Genomic DNA, 14,919 nt, shown 5'->3' on the forward strand with positions numbered 1-14,919 from the left:
TTGGCTCCATTGTTTCATTACTGTCTGCCCAAATCCAATGGGAATCTGCATGTGAATGGCCACAATGGCGACTCCTGGCCTTACCGTCTTCCAATATTAAGGAGGAGGACATATAGGAGAACACTTTTAGAGGGAGGATAGAACTTACAAAAAAGAAGAACTGTCCTACTTAAAGGAGGACGATTGGTCACCTTACATATTATGAAGATTGAGAAAATAAAATGTAATTAATTTCAATTTTATAGTGGGCAAATGGAAACACTAAGAATTTGTCACTTGCTGGGGTCTCACAAGGGTCAATTAAGAAGTGGAACTAAAATCCAAATCTTCCAATACCTGTTTTCTCTCTATGACAGGTTAGATGTAAAGCCCCTTCCCACCTCAGCTCACACAGTAGGATAGACCCTTTATTTTCACCACCGGCATGGAATGTAAGTCTCCACCCGAAAGTCTGTGTTCTTTACGTCTACATTTGTGTTAGGCCAGTCTATCAGCAAAGATAGCAAAATCCTGACCTTATCACTGAGGGACGGAGTCTCAAGATGCTAATTCTTAACATTTTATCTATTAATTTTAGATAGAGAGGACAAAGAAATGGAGGGGGTAGGAGAGAGAAGCATCAACTCATAGTAGTTGGTTCTTGTATGTGCCTTGACAGGGCAAGCTTGGGATTTTTTGTTTGTTTATTTGTTTTCTAAATCTTTTTTTAAATGATTTTTAAAAATTTATTTTAGGGGAGAGAGAGAGAGAGAACAGGGTAAAGAGCAGGAAGCATCAATTCCAATATGTACCTTGACCAGGAAAGCCCAGGGTTTTGAACTGGTGACCTCAGTGTTCCAGGTCAATGCTTTATCCACTGCGCCACCACAGGTCAGGCTTATTTCTTTTTTTGTTTTTAGGATGCAAGTTCTTAAGTTACTACTGATTTGTATTTTCTATTTCATCCCCCAAGAATAGTATGTGTTATTTATGCTAACCAAAAATAGTAGAGGGTAAAACTGCTTCTAGTTTTAGATGTTTTCTATACATAAGGAATTCAGCGGTCTTCTAGCTTGGCATTTTGAATTATTAAATAGATTTAGAGCAGAAAACCACAGGAAGGGAATCATGGCAGAAACTTCTAGCTGTCCTCCAATCTGTTGTTTTCTTTTTTAATTTTTATGTATTGGTTTGAAAGAAAAAGATATAGAAAGGCTTGGAAAGAGAGAGAGGAGAGAAAGAAGCATCAACGTGTAGTTGCTTTGCTTGTGTTGTTCATTGATTGTTTCTTACGTGTGCTTTGACCTGGAGGGTTCAAGCCAAGTTAGTGACTACTTGCTCGAGCCAGTGACTTTGTGCTGAAGCCAGCAACCTTGGGCTATAAGCCAGCAACCTTTGAGCTCAAGCCAGTGACCGTGGGATCATGTTGATGATTGTTGGGCAGATAAAATATATTATGCTCGCTTTGTAAAGATGGCGCTGCCCACGTGGGTGCCTGTTGCCTGGGTAATAACATTAATTGCCCTTCTTGCTTGGAAGGAGCGTGATTATACTAATGTGTGTTGGAGGAGGGTTTTCGCTCCAAAAAGTTTTAAATAGTGGAGCTAGGAGGCCAGTTAGAGAGAGACCACGTTGTTCCAGGGGAGAATGATTATGTGCTTGTAGAAAAGGAGAGCCCATAGAGGCAGGGCAGGGAAGCCACATGGAGGAGGCAGCCAGATGGTGGATTAGGGGAAGAAGCCAACTTGATTAGGAGAAGGAATGGGTAATAGAGGTGAATGGTGAGGTAGAAACCTTTGATTCTAGGAAACTTGGAAGAGGCAGTGGCTTTGGGAGCCCTGAATGGGAAGGGAAGTACAGTGTCCGTAAAGTCATGGTGCATTTTTGACTGGTCACAGGAAAGCAACAAAAGATGATAGAAATGTGAAATCTGCACCAAACAAAAGGAAAACTCTCCCAGTTTCATACCTATTCAGTGCAGTTCGATGTGGGCTCACGCACAGATTTTTTAGGGCTCCTTAGGTAGCTATCCCGTATAACCTCTACAGACTCGTCATTGACTGATGGCCTACCAGAACGGGGTTTCTCCACCAAACTGCCAGTTTCCTTCAACTGCTTATCCCACCGAGTAATGTTATTCCTATGTGGTGGCACTTCGTTATAAACACGCCAATATTCAAGTTGCACTTTGGTCACTGATTTGAATTTAATGAGCCACAGAACACACTGAACTTTCCTCTGTACCGCCCACATCTTGACTGGCATGGCCGTAGGCTGCTCCGCTGTATACACGGCGTTATGTCATCATCCGCGCATGCGCACATGCTGCTATAGCATCCTACAGAAACTGGGAAGGTTTTCCTTTTATTTGGTGCAGATTTCACATTTCTATCGTCTTTTGTTGCTTTCCTGTAACCAGTCAAAAGTGCACCATGACTTTACGGACACGCTGTATTTCCCACTGTGTGTATTTTTCGCCTGCTGGGTGTGAGTCTAGAATAAAGGACAAATGGAACATCAGTTTTTTACTCTGTTGCCTCATTATCATTGGTCCGAATCAAACCTAAACCTGCATTGGCCAGGTGGCTTTGATGGCAGCTGCAATTACCGGCTATACAATGATCCTACAGTCAAGCCAGCAACCTTGTGGCTTTGAACCAGGGACCTCAGAATTCTGAGTCAATGCTCTATCCATTGTGCCACCACCAGTCAGGCTGTTATTTTCTTATGTAATAGAATTTCTAGATGGATATGCCTTCACTCAGGGTTCCAGCTTTCCTTGCAGTTACATATAGCTCATTTGGGAATACCATTGATGTATGCAACATCTGAATTGTTGCCCAAAAGGAGAATTGTGTTCACTTTTCCTTTCTGTTCAAATGCAGCTCTGAGGGTTGGAGTAGAACAGCTATCTTGGACTGTAAAATGGAGTCGTGTATGGAAGGTTGTTACATCACAAGAGAAAGAAACTGGGCCCCTGACACTGCTAAACTGCCACTGTATTTTTGGCATCTTAAATATCTTAATACCAAATCTAAACTTTTAGTAGAGCAATGCTCTAACTTCCTGACTGAAAATGAATGTGCTCTTTGGAAAAAAGCATACAATTGAGTCAATCAAGCTTTCTTTTCTTTCTTTCTTTTTTTCTTTAAGTGAGAGGAAGGGAGATACTAAGACAGACTCCTGCAGGTGCCCCAACCAGGCTCTACCCGGCAAGCTTCTTATTCTTTTTTTTTTTACAGAGACAGAGAGAGAGTCAGAGAGAGGGATAGACAGGGACAGACAGACAGGAACAGAGAGATGAGAAGCATCAATCATTAGTTTTTCATTGTGCACTGCGACACCTTAGTTTTTCATTGATTGCTTTCTCATATGTGCCTTGACCACGGGCCTTCAGCAGACAGAGTCACCCCTTGCTCGAGCCAGCGACCTTGGGTCCAAGCTGGTGAGCTTTTGTTCAAACTAGATGAGCCTGCACTCAAGCTGGCAACCTTGGGGTCTCAAACCTAGGTCTTCGGCATCCCAGTCCAACGCTTTATCTACTGTGCCACCGCCTGGTCAGGCAAGCTTTTTTTCCTTAATGTGTACAATGACTCAATTCCATTTCAGTGATCAAGAGTGAGTCCTTAATTATATTATATGATATAATAGGGATGGGGAAGAAACTGCAGAAATTAATCTGGTATTTTTAGCAGATCAGTTATAGTTAAGCTCCTAGTTACCAGCTCTTTCTGTCTCACACTAAATTCCTCTATACCTGACCTTGTCTAAGACACAGTTCATGCCTGAACAGGCAGTGGCGCAGTGGATAGAGCATTGGACTGAGATGCAGGTTCGAAACCCTGAGGTCACCAGCTTGAGTGCGGGCTCATCTGGTTTGAGCAAGGTTCACCAGCTTTAGCCCAAGGTCGCTGGCTTGAGCAAGAGGTCACTCAGTCTGCTGTAGCCCTGCCCCCCCAGTCAAGGCACATATGAAAAAGCAATCAATGAACAACTAAGGTGCTGCAAAGAAGAACTGATGCTTGTCATCTCTCTCTTCCTGTGTGTCCTTGTCTGTCCCTCCCTCTGTCTCTCTCTGTCTCTCTCTCTGTCTCTGTCTCTCTCTTTCTCTCTCTCTCTCTCTCTCTCTCTCTCTCTCTCTCTCTCTCTCACACACACACACACACACACACACACACACAAGACACAAGACACAGTTCAGAAATTACATATATGGTGTCAAAGATTTTGTGTAGGAGGGCTGCCCAAATGAGGCTTCTTGCCACCTAACCTCTAAGGCAATGTGGTTAATTGCAGGCCAAGGCACTTAGTATGAATTCAAACAAATTATTGAAAATTATAGTTTTTCATGTATCACACACAGGATAAGTTCAGATGACTAAGAATAAATCAAGTAACAGCAATTTATTAATAGAAATCTGGAGTTTTGGGATGACTCTTAGGAACACAAAATATGTTCACCTTCTGAGTTCAATTCATCATTGGCTAGATTCCTGCTAGAGTCTCTAGTGTGAGACCTTCTTGGTTCATGCTAAGACCCTTTATAATCTATCACCCAAATATCATAATTTAGAAAAAGGCTGATGAAGCCCCCCTAACCCAAATTAATTAGCATCTTTGATCTACTCATGGAAATTTGTAACCCATTCATGCTATTTCCAAATTAAAATCATGACTGAATGCTGGATATATTTCGTGGCTGTGTCTCAGAATTCTGTCACAACATTCTCTGATACCATTGTCAAGATACTTTATAGTATTTTATTTCTCCCATTTTTCAAATGAGCAATCTGAAGTCACACAGCAGCATCAGGATTTAAACTTCATTCTGCGTGAGGCCAAAGCCCTTTTCATTTCCAGCCCTCAACGAGCAGAGTTGGTCCAGAGGTTGGGAGTCATTTGACAGCATTCCAGCCCAGTCAGCATATTCACTGAGTAGCTTTGTCATTTTCTGTAGGCAGTTGTAAATTCCCAGAACCCAAGACACACCCACATACAGATGTTAATGACTAAAAATTCCTCATAAAACCAAATGTAAATGAACAGTAAATTGACGACCCACTGGAACTATCTCTTGATGATCTGAACTAACACAGATAGTTGAGAATTGATAAGATTTAATTTCTGTTAAGTTAAACTCAGATCTTTCAAATCTGAACCCTTTTGTCATTTTGTGAAACTTCTCAATTATGAAGAAAATGATGGTTGATTCCATACATTAAACAGCTTTTCAAATGTAAAACTTATTTTGTAAGGGAAGAAACTGAGGCTCCTTAAAATAACAGAACTTTTCCAGGCCCCAAATTTTGCTGAATCTTTTGCAGAGTACACACATATGGGCAACTCTGTTGTTAGTGCTTATTCTTTCTAAAAGTTCCAGAAACCACAGCTTCTGGTCAAGTGCTCTGCTGGAACAGCAGGCTTTAGAAAAACAAGAAACATCCCACTGGGATGAAAGAGGTTCATTTGTTTTCAGGTTGTGGCCCTTTCCTCCTCCGGGTGGCCCCTCCCCTATTGCCTGTGTCTTCAGCTTTGGTTTACAATCTTCCACCCACACAGCCTTGGCATTCACTGGGATCTGACAGTGAGGTTAAGGTGTAAACCTGAAGGAAGCCCTAGCCAGGTGGCTCAATTGGTGGGAGTGTCATCCTCATGGATCAAGGTTGTGGGTTCCTTTGCCGCCAGTTGGGGCGCTTACAGGAGTCAACTCGTGGATGCATAGATAGGTGGAACAGCAGGCCAATGTTTCTCTCTCTCTCTCTAAAATCAATCAATAAAAAAAAAGAACTCTGAAGGAAGATTTTAAGGACAAAATCATGGTGAGGATGGGAGAGGGAAAGATTTAAAGAGAGGAAAAGCAATTAGGTGACCCTCATGGTTGGCATAGTGAATGAGCACTGGCTGGGAAGGCCCAGGGATGGAAGAGCTGCTGAGTGTGGTTTTGGCAGGAGGACAACAACACCCTTGGTCCTGTGGCACAGCTTCTAGTGGGAGAGCTCAGTGCCCAGTGCACTGTGACCAGGATGGCCAGCAGTGAACACCCTCCCCCATCAAGATTTCTTTTTCATACTTGCAAAGCCAGATATCAGTGTTCACAACTGTGAGGCTTGGGCTTTTTGTGTGTCCCCTAAGGCAGTGGTCCCCAACCTTTTTTGGGCCATGGACCGGTTTAATGTCAGAAAATATTTTCATGGACCAGCCTTTAGGGTGGGACAGATAAATGTATCATGTGACCAATACAAGCGTCAAGAGTGAGTCTTAGACAGATGTAACAGAGGGAATCCGGTCATTTTTTTAAAAATAAAACATTATTCAGACTTAAATATAAATAAAACAGAAATAATGTAAGTTATTTATTCTTTCTCTGCGGACCAGTACCAAATGGCCCACGGACTGGTACTGGTCTGCGGCCCGGGGGTTGAGGACCGCTGCCCTAAGGGGTAAATATCAGCTGCGAACTTCTGCTGGGAAAGAATTTGCTGCCTCAGCTTAGAGGTTCAGTGGATGATGAGCACAAAAATTTTTCTGGAAGAGACAATAAGATGTCCGGTAGGCCAATCTCTGAAAACTACAAGGTGCCAAGCTAATGTGAGAAGGCTAGATAGGTGGGCATTCTTGCAGAGGAGGAAACCTCAGAACTGCTAGCTTAGTTCTGGAAGGGAATTGCAAGATTCTGCTTGCACTTCTAAAGACTGCATAACACAAAATTCTCTTTGACAAGTGTTTCTGATGCAGTGTTGAGGGCATGGGCTCTAGAGGCTGACTCAGGTTGGAAATCTGGCTCTGACATATCTGGGTTATGTAGTGCAATTTTCTCCTCTGGAAAATGGGGATAATACCCTCTTCTATTTTATTGGATTTTGACTGTGAGTTAGAAATGATGTTTGTAAAATACCTTGCATAGTGTCTGTAAAGCCAGTAGCCATCGCCACCATCACAGCCGCCTGGCCCATGCAGGTTTGCATTAGATTTGGACAGATGATAATGAAACAATGGAGTCAAGAACTGGTGGGCCATTACCTTTAGTCCTAGCTTGTACCCGGCGGGCAAGTAAAAACACACACTGGGCTCCAAAACCCACTCATTCAGTGCTCACAAAGCCACTGATTTATCTGTTTCCTAGAATCAAAGGTTTCTAGCTCACTAGCCTTATTCACCTCTGTTCCCCATCTCCTTCTCTCTGCACAAATTCTGCACAAACTGGCTTCTCCTTTAGCATTCTGCCATCTTGGCTGCTTGTCCTCTTCTCCACATGACCTTTATCTGCTCTCCTCTCTCTGCTCTCTCCTCTAATGCTAATCTCAGAAACTGAGAGAGCAAGCTCCTGGTCTGCCCACTTTATAGTATAGAAATAAAAACCTTTAATCCAATATACAAACTGTTGGAATCCATAGGAGTCCAAAAAAACCAGAGTAACAGGCTTTATTGAAAGGAAGAAAGGAACCCTGCTGGGCACTTCACGGGGGAGAAGAGCACCAGTACAAGCTAGGGGACAAATTTTATAGGGTAAAGTAGAATCTTGAGCAAGGTGGGTATTGAATCAAAAGTCCTGGTATGTCTGAAATGCTCCTCCTTAGGGCAGCTTGCCAGCTTCTTGGAATTCCTCTGTCTCAGGAGCGATAGTCCAGTGAGTAAGGATGAGTCTTGACAGATAAGCAGAACATCAAAAGGGCAGTTGGAATTCCTGGTAAATGCATGTATCCATCATTTCTCAACTCTGGTATGATAAAAAGGAAAAGAGGTGGGGGGAAGGAAAGTGTATGGGGTTCAGGAAGGAGGTTTGTCTAGGACCGGCCATCTTCTGGAGCTACTTCCTGCTGTTATTCCCATTGGGGGCCTCCTTTGTGAATCCTGCCCCCCCCAAGGTAGTTGGAGTAGTGGTTATAAAAGCATTTGATTGTAGGTAAATCCTGAAGATTTCTCTATTCGAGCCTGCAAGAACTTGATAAAGAAAGAGTCAAGCATTAAAATTAGGTACAAAATTAGGCTAATATTGAGAACAAGGGGTTTTTTCACCACAGTTTGGAGTAGGGGTGTATTTATAGGGTTCCAGATTTTTCTGTTTCAAGAGGGCAGGTTTCAGGGTTGGTGTGTAGGGTTAGGTGCATATTTCCAATTTTCTGATTGACAAAGGTCTGCATGTGGTTCTGTAAGAAACTAGTGAACAAATGTAAGGGGCAGGGTCCAAAAGTTAGAAAAATAAATAGAGTGAGTGGACCAATGAAAGGCAATAGTCAAGACACCCAGTTTGTGTGAAACCACTGATTCCATGTTTATGAATTCACTGGGCTTCAGAGAGAGAGAGAGAGAGAGAGAGAGAGAGAGAGAGAAGGAATAAGACAGGGAAGTGGCCAGTCCCCCTGCTCCTAGACCTATTTCTGTAGAGATTCCTAAAGCAACAAGAAGAGGGATTACCTGTATAGCTCGTTTGGTCCTTAGATTGATGGGTAGTGTACTAGGAATTGAAAGAGGCTCATGGGGTGGGATTAGGTTGATATTCAGGGTGAGATAGACTAGGGTACAGGTTTTTGCTCAATTATTTGGGAGACACATATAGGTGTTGGTCCCACATGAGTAGAAGGCCCCTAATTGGGTGAGGCAGGCAGAGAGGTGAATAGAGAATAGATGGACAAAGGGTCAGTTTTGTTTCTCTGTCTCTGAGCTCCAGATGGTCAAGGTGGAGGAAAGAGTCATCCCAATAAGTGGGGAGAGTAAAGGATTGTTAGTTAGGGTGACTAATTAGACATTCTTTGAAGACCAGTTTTCTAACTGTTCAAATTCTTTTTTCTTGGTACAAACCTCTGGCAACCTGCACAAACCTTCTACAATTTACATAAACCCTCAGCTTTCATGCACTTTCTTATGCAGAAATAACTGGCCTTCATAACAACTTGCTTTTTCTTTTTCTTTCAAAAGTATTTCCATACCTTATACCTTCTATTATCAAAACCATACAATTCCTTTCTAGTCAGAACTCTTGATTTAAAAATCTTTAACCTTTAGTGAAAAGTTGACTTTCTTTTTACCCTAGTTTCCCTTTTTCCCAGGTCTGATTAAAAGAGTCCTTAGTTTTTCATATATTTGCCATACCTAGACCAACCAGCTTCCAGTTTGTGGTTGGAGTAAGGCATGCCATTTTTCTACTTTAGCAGCAGTGGGAGTTGTCAGGATCACAGTGTGTGGACCTGTCCACGTGAAAGTCAGTCCTTGGGTGATGTACTGCTGGAAATGCCTCTTGGACAGTCTTTGAACAGTTTGCTGAGTAAATCCTGAAAGTACTTAGGGAAAGGGTGGTTACATTTCTACACTTTGCAGCTAGAGTTTAAGTTCTAGTGACCACTGCTTCTAGCTGGAATTAGCAGCAGGTCCCAGCCTACAATAGGCATGGGGCATTGAGACAAGAGGAATAAAGGAGATGCTATACATTAAAGTAACAAAATAAGACTGTCAATACCCACAGTAGAGATCTTTGAGGGATAAATATAATTCAAATATTCAGGCAAGGCATAGTAGATGGCCCTTGTGTTTACAAGAAATGAGATCAGCTTACCTGCTACTTGGAAGACATACCTTAGGCTTGTGAACAATGTTCTTGGGCCTTCAGTGGCAATTCCCAGCATGCTGGGCAAGGTCAGGTCACAGGTAGCTAGAAGAGACTAAACTCTCCCTCCATGGAGCAAGGGGGCAACTTACCTTCTCGTGTCTCTCTTTCCACAGCAATGATGTGTCCCTTGATGGGGCCGGGAAGCCTGGCAGGCTTCAGTTCAATGACCTTTCTTTCCACTCTGGAGCAGGCCCTGATAGAATCTTATGAAGCCCTTTAGGGCGCTGGAGCCTTTAAGAGCATATGCCAAAAGCTGGTATCTCCTGACTTCTTTTGGGCCTTATTTGCCTTTTCTGTTACTTCCTTGGCCATTATAAATCTTAAAAGTCATGCTCAGAAGATCTCACTGAGGGACTTGACTAAGAGAGCAAAATTAGGAATCCAGTGTCTAAAGAAGCCTATTACACTAAGGAAAGAAAGGATTTGATTTGTGGTGGTAGGTGGTTGGAGGGTCTGAGTTTGATCTAGGGTGAGACCTCAGGTGGTGGGGTTTAAGGTGATGCCTAGATAGACTACAAACTGAGAGTGAAGTTGAGCCTTAGCAGAGAAGACATGATATCCCTTCATAGCAAGGAAATTAAGAAGGATGGTGGTGTGTCTCCTTGAAGCAGGCAGGAAGGGGCTTCAGAAGAGTAGATGATCTACATATTGTAAGAGAGTACTAGTTTTGAGATTGCATGCTGTTAAATTCTGAGCTAGTGCCTGCCCAAACAGGTGTGGGCTCTTTTTGATCCCCTGGGGTAAGACAGTCTATGTGAGTTGCTGGGCTGCATTAGTTTCCAGGTCAGTTTAAATAAAGGTAAACAGAAAGTAAGAGTCAGGATGTAGAGAATAGTAAAGAAGGCATCCTTGAGGTCTAGGACTGTGAAGTGAGTGGTGTTTGAGGGAATGTGTGACAGTAACTGATAGAGATTAGGGATTACTGGATGGAGGGAAATTACTGCCTCATTGATTAGGCATAAGTCTTGTATGAGGCGATAAGCCCCTGAAAATTTTTGAACAGGAAAGATGAGGGTATTGTAGGGAGAGTCCATGGGGATGAGTAAGCCTTGATTTAAGAGGTGAGGTAATTATTGGTTTAAGGCCTTAGAAACAGACACAGTTGCACATTAAATAAAGACTTCACATACAGATTATAAATTAAGGAATTTAAATGAGCGTGCTTTACTTGTTTCAATTAAAATTATACTAGAGATATTTTCTGACAAAGATACAAAACAGATTACTCACCGACACAGCTCAATAGACAATTCTGCTTTTTTAAGCTTTTTGAGATGGCAGGGAGTTGTCAGCATAGAGGGGAGGAAGAGAGAAAGCAGACAATGGACAGTGTGAACAGCTAGATGGAAAGAAGGAGGGTCAGAATCTGCAGGAGGAGGAGGAGATTTAGGTGCTAGTGGTGGTGCCACGTGGTTAGAGAAGTCAAAAATATTTAGAGCTCTGAAGAGGGGGGAGAGGACGAGAGGGAGAAGGGCATAGCTATAACCTCTGAGGAGGGGGTTTGGGGTGAGGAGAAGAAAGGCAGAGCCTGCTGTTTGTAAGGAGGGAGAAGGGGTTTAAGAACATAGTGGAGAAGGGAGGGGCCCCTGGCCAGCAAGGAAGGAGAAAGAGAGAGACTGGTATTTGCAAGTGAATGAGAAATAGGATTTTACAAAGGGAGGGGAAGGATTTTCAGCAGGGAAGAAGCTCAAGTGAAAGAGAGTTGCAGAGGGACCAGAGAGGGGTCCCAAGAGAGGGGTGCCCCTGGGGGTCAGGCAGGAGGGGAAGAGAGTTGGGAGTCACAGAGAAGAAAAGATTAGAGCAGAGGTTTTAGGTGAGGTTTCTTTGGCCAAGAATGGCCTGCGTGTAGAACAAGCGGCACAGAAATTAAGGACAGGGGTGAAGGTAAAAGGAAGCCTGCACGTAAGGAATTTCTAAGACCTTCCAGTCTGGTGGCAAAAGTTGTCAAGGTCTCTCAGAATATTATAATTGAATGTCCCGTTTTCAGGCCAATGGGAGTCATTGTCTAATTTATATGTGGCCAGGCAGTATGGCAAAAAAGAGAGAGAGAGAGAGAGAGAGAGAGAGAGAGAGAAGACAGCCCAACGGGGTTTGGTCAGACAGCTTTGACTCCAAAGAGCCCAATGTGGAGATTAGTGATCTAGAGAGGGCGTCCTCACCTCCAATTACAATCTCAAAGGAGAAAGCTCTCCTGGGAATGTGGAGTCGTCCTACTTAGGGGTTGTCAGCACCTAAGAAGGAGCTCAAAGAGAATGTGAAGGGATTTGGCTAAGCGCTTAGACTTTTGGAATGTGCTGTCCCTGGGGCAGAAAAATGGCAAACCCCTCAAAATGTGAGGCTGACTGGAGAAAGCCATCCGACGATGGATTAGGGACTTATGGGTCAAATTAAAGCCAACCAGGAGAGGGAAGGGAGAGACTCCTTACCTTTCTGGTCCGGCAGGGGTTCAGGACAGGGTTAGACTGCTGGCCAATCAACCTACAATTACACGTCCAAACAGAATCAGGGAGTAAGCTCGGGACGAGCTGCCACTGCCCATTGCTACCCTGGTTGTAAGTTTGGACGGCAAAGAGGGATTGTCCAGGCAGTTAGTACCCTGACCCGGGTTTCGGTACCAAATGTTGGAATTCATGGGAGTTCAAAAAGACCAGAGTAACAGGCTTTATTGAAAGGAAGAAAGGAACCCTGCCAGGCACTTCACGGGGGAGAAGAGCACCAGTACAAGCTAGGGGACAAATTTTATAGGGTAAAGTAGAATCTTGAGCTAAGTGGGTGTTGAATCAAAAGTCCTGGTATGTCTGGAATGCTCCTCCTTGGGGCAGCTTGCCAGCTCCTTGGAATTCCTCTGTCTCAGGGGCAACAGTCCAGTGAGTAAGGGTGAGGTCTGACAAATAAGCAGAACATCAAAAGGGCAGTTGGAATTCCTGGTAAATTCATGTATCTATCATAAACAAGGAAGTCTCTGATACAAAGTCACTTATCTTAGGCATAATGGGATTCCTCATGAGAGTGCACTACCCCACATCATGCAATCAGTCAAGGGTGTGGGGAAAAGCTTAGTCTTAAAACTAAGCCTTGGTTATAACCACCCTGCCTGCTTACAGCCTGTCCTCTCACCCTAATGCAAACTATAAGCAAGCAAACATATATCATATTTAAAAACTTATTTGACCAACAGTGTCCAAGCATGTAATAGAAGCTCAATAAATGGTTTGGAGTTAGCTGTTGATGATAATATTAATCTGTTTTAGAATGGAGGCAATGGAGGAGAAAGAGAAACAATACTAAAATGTCTAATATATAATACATACGCTTTTCGGCCTTTTGGCTAAGATCAAGTGCAATATATAACACATAGGAAAAATAAACATGGGACATTTTTATATACAGGACCAAACAAAGACTCTAGAGGGATTCAGGGGCCAGAAGCACCCAAGTACTTTCTTCAGGTAACTGGGTTCTTGGGGAGCCCAGGAGCTAGTGATGTTAAGCATCAAAGTCCATGTCTGTCAATGCAAGATATCCTCCAATATCTCTTAGATATATCAGAAGAAATAAATTTTACCTGTGATTGCTAAGCAGTGCTGGAATTAGGTGGAAATGCATAAGAAAACTGGAATTTACTAATCTCATTGATCTGGAAATCCTGACTCATACCTGGGTTCCATAGAGCCTGTTATGCTGCTTACACACTGTACACTGATGAAACAAATATGGTCCACAGCCTGTTGAGAAACTGCACTAAACCAGAAAGAGGCATTCGGAGCCTTGGGATTAAAGAACAGAAGTTTGAATCCGAATCTTTAAATTTTTAGACTAATTATTTTTCCTTCCTAGCATTTTGCATCTTCTGTATTTTCTAAGATCTATTAAATAGCCATTTACCTTAAACATTAAAATAAGACAAGTAGGGTGGAGTGGAGTGGCTGCAGCGATGATTGGTGTGCTCTGAGAGCAGCCAGCAGCATGACAGAGTGGGCCAGGGACCACTTACACTTGGGACAGACAATGGAACAGCATGTACCAGAGGTGAAAGTCCAGGTCAAATGTAGGACAGGATCCCAGAGCAACCAAGAGCGTCAGGTGTACCCAAGGAAATCCCAGCAGCAATGAGCACCTGTGGTGGACTTACACCAAGAGTTGGTTAAAGCAGTTTGGGGAGCTCTTTGTTATCTTTCCTTCTTTCTGGCAGCTGCAGCCATGAAGGTCAAGCTATGCAGTTTCAGTGGGTACAAGATCTACCCTGAACATGCAAGTGCTCTGCCAGGACCAATGGGAAGGTTTTCCAATTAATGCAAAATGCAAGTTGGCATTTCTTTCCAAGAGGAATCCTTGACAAATAAATTGGACTGTTCTTTACAGAAGAAAGCACAAAAGGGACACTCAGAAGAAATTCAAAAGAAAAAAACCTGCCACGCAGTCAAATTCCAGAGGGCCATCACTGGTGCATCTCTTGCTGATATAATGGCTAAGAGGAATCAGAAACCTAAAGTTTGGAAAGCTCAATAAGAATAAGCCATCAGGCTATCAAGGAAGCAGAAAAGCTAAGCAAGCATCTTAAAAGCAGTGGCTGCTGCTAAGGCTCCCACAAAGGCAGCATCCAAGCAAAAGATGGTGACGCTTGTGAAGGTTTCTGCTTCCCATGTTGGTGGAAAATGCTAAGTTAGCAGATCAGATTTTAAAATAAAGACATGATTTGATTTTAGCTGATTTCAAGTGAAAAACCAGCTGACAATATAATAAAAACCTTATCTATGAAAAAAAAAAAAAAGACAAGTAGTTCTAAGGGTTTGCAATTATAGGCACTATGCAGGATACAAAAAAATTTAACATGCTTCCAGACTTCAGAATTGGCGTGAATGGGCTCAGTGAAATGGGACCAAAGACGAGAATCATACCTAGGCTTTTTTCCCCCAGCTACTCTTTAACATTCTTCACATTACTCAAATAGCAGAGTGTGACACCTGAGTTAAGATTGATTACTGTATTGTTGTTGCTTTTTTTTTTTAAGATTTTATTTACTGATTTATTAGACAGAGGATGAGAAAGGGGGTGCAGGAGTAGCAGGAAGCATCAACTCCTGGTAGTTGCTTCTTGTATGTGCCTTGATGGGGGTTTTGAACTGGTGACCTCAGCATTCAGGTCAATACTTCATCAACTGCACCACCACAGGTCAGGCACTTTTTTTTTAAAAAATTGATTAATTTTAGAGAGAGAGAGGGAGAGAGAAGCATTGACTTGCTGTTCCACTTAATTGTGCATTCACTGGTCACTTCCTGTAGATGTCCTGACCCAGGATTTAACCTGCAACCTTGATGTTTCAGGATGACACTCTA

At 42.9% G+C, this 14,919-nt stretch overlaps 1 pseudogene; it reads left to right on the top strand.

Annotated features, from left to right (window-relative positions):
- The first annotated feature begins 13,783 nt into the window (after positions 1–13,783).
- LOC136383874 (large ribosomal subunit protein eL24-like) lies at positions 13,784–14,245 on the top strand (annotated as a pseudogene).
- Positions 14,246–14,919: the final 674 nt, after the last annotated feature.

The sequence above is a fragment of the Saccopteryx leptura genome, chromosome 12 (assembly GCF_036850995.1).
Source record: "Saccopteryx leptura isolate mSacLep1 chromosome 12, mSacLep1_pri_phased_curated, whole genome shotgun sequence".
Taxonomy (NCBI): Eukaryota; Metazoa; Chordata; class Mammalia; order Chiroptera; family Emballonuridae; genus Saccopteryx; species Saccopteryx leptura.